The sequence below is a fragment of the Neoarius graeffei genome, chromosome 3, assembly GCF_027579695.1.
Source record: "Neoarius graeffei isolate fNeoGra1 chromosome 3, fNeoGra1.pri, whole genome shotgun sequence".
NCBI lineage: Eukaryota > Metazoa > Chordata > Actinopteri > Siluriformes > Ariidae > Neoarius > Neoarius graeffei.
Window position 1 is genome coordinate 96679512 of NC_083571.1, and position 2578 is coordinate 96682089.

Consider the following 2578-nt stretch of genomic DNA (forward strand, 5'->3'; position numbering starts at 1 on the left):
CATTAAAAAAAAAAAAATCATGGACCCCTAGCTATGCTTCATGGACCTCTGGGAATCCCTGAATCCCATATTGAGAACCACTGGTTGAAACTAAATCGTCTCCCTCTTGCTCTGTCTCTTGCATTCCCTGTTTGGAAAGTGTATCCCACCATCTTCAGACTCTACTTACAGCATTCTTTTTACAGCATTTCATTTCGTGTGGCACAGTGGTGTAGTGGTTAGGCCTGCTGCCTCACAGCAAGAAGATCCTGGGTTCGAGCCCAGCAGCTGACAGGGGCGTTTCTGTGTGGAGTTTGCATGTTCTCCCCGTGTCTGTGTGGGTTTCCTCTGGGTGCTCCGGTTTTCCCCATGGTCCAAAGACATGCAGTTAGGTTGACATGGAAGATAAATAAATAAAGTTGTTGTTGTTGTTCTTCTTCTCTGAATGTCAATGAGAAAGTATACTGTCAAGCAATTCCTGATTTGGGTTGAGATTTTATTGTGCCATACAATTTATGAACAGTGAAGTTTAGTCAGAAATGCTTACAATAAGAATATAATAAAATAAAATAAAAACCTTGCCATATTTTGTCAGTGAAATCAAGTTTAATCAGTTTAACATAAAGGGTGTTTCCAAAAAATTCGATTTTATTTGAGATGTAAATATCCCAGAAACTACATAGTCTAGGCAAATGAACCTGAACAGGCTTAATGTTGAGCAATATAAGATTTATTCCTCAAAATTTGAATGAGAAATTCAAAGGTTTGTGGATTCCATGAACGATTTCACAAATGTTCAATATGCGCGCCGCCTGAGACACAGACACACAGACAGCCTTCCTCTTTGAACTTTTTGTCCCCTGTCCAAATCTGCATTGCAGTTGGTGCATTTTTAGAGGATTCTATCATAAAACGGTCTTGTTCGACTGTGTTCGAGCGTACTCTAACACACAAAACGCCTTTTCTTTTCCAGTGGATGGCATTTCTATACCTCATCTCATCTCATCTCATTATCTGTAGCCGCTTTATCCTTCTATAGGGTCGCAGGCAAGCTGGAGCCTATCCCAGCTGACTACGGGCGAAAGGCGGGGTACACCCTGGACAAGTCGCCAGGTCATCACAGGGCTGACACACAGACACAGACAACCATTCACACTCACATTCACACCTACGGTCAATTTAGAGTCACCGGTTAACCTAACCTGCATGTCTTTGGACTGTGGGGGAAACCGGAGCACCCGGAGGAAACCCACGCGGACACGGGGAGAACATGCAAACTCCACACAGAAAGGCCCTCGCCGGCCCCGGGGCTCGAACCCAGGACCTTCTTGCTGTGAGGCGACAGCGCTAACCACTACACCACCGTGCCGCCATTTCTATACCTAAAATATAAAAACAAAAAACATTAAACATAAAATTTTGGCCTGTTTCCACACATGCTGTTAAAATTTGATGTCAATTGAACAAGAATTGGCAAAGTTATTAGAATGTGAAATTATATAACATTTTTTGAAACACCCTGTACTTTTAGGTACACCGTGTTGCATATATATATATATATATATATATATATATATATATATATATATATATATATATATATATATATATATATATATGCAGCACGGTGGTGTAGTGGTTAGCACTGTTGCCTCACAGCAAGAAGGTCCTGGGTTTGAGCCCAGTGGCTGATGAGGGCCTTTCTGTGCTGAGTTTGCATGTTCCCCCCCTGTGTCTGCATGGGTTTCCTCCGGGTGCTCCAGTTTCCCCCCAAAAATGCAGGTTAGGCTAATTGGTGGCTCTAAATTGACCATAGGTGTGAGTGTGAATGGTTGTTTGTCTCGTGTCAGCCCTGCGATGACCTGGCGACTTGTCCAGGGTGTACCCCGCCTTTCGCCCGTAGTCAGCTGGGATAGGCTCCAGCTTGCCTGCGACCCTGTAGAAGGATAAAGCAGCTAGAGATAATGAGATGAGATTATATATATATATATATATATATATATATATATATATATGCAGCACGGTGGTGTAGTGGTTAGCACTGTTGCCTCACAGCAAGAAGGTCCTGGGTTTGAGCCCAGTGGCTGATGAGGGCCTTTCTGTGCGGAGTTTGCATGTTCCCCCCCTGTGTCTGCATGGGTTTCCTCCGGGTGCTCCAGTTTCCCCCCCAAAATGCAGGTTAGGCTACCGTAAATCCTCTAATACTGGCCTGTATTCCATTACTGGCCGGGACTCTAATATTGGCCGGTCTCGCTGTCGGAGGAGGTAAATAATGGCCGGACTCTAATACAGGCCGGGGCTATAACCAACGATGTTTCTGAGATCATAGTGGCCTTACACAATCGTTCCGATCTGAAAGACAATTGTGATCAGTGGCGCCGCCAGGCATATGGCCGTACGCACTAGGCGTACCTTGGGGAGAGATATATATATTTTTTTATTATAATTGTTACCTGAATGCTTTGGCAATGCAACATAATTTGAGAGAGAGAGAGAGAGAGAGAGAGAGAGAGACGCGTGTGTGTGCCGGCGCATTTGTGTGCTTCAGGAGTGGGCGGGGTGTGCGTGACCAAGAAAGCTCATTGGTCAATGCAGATAT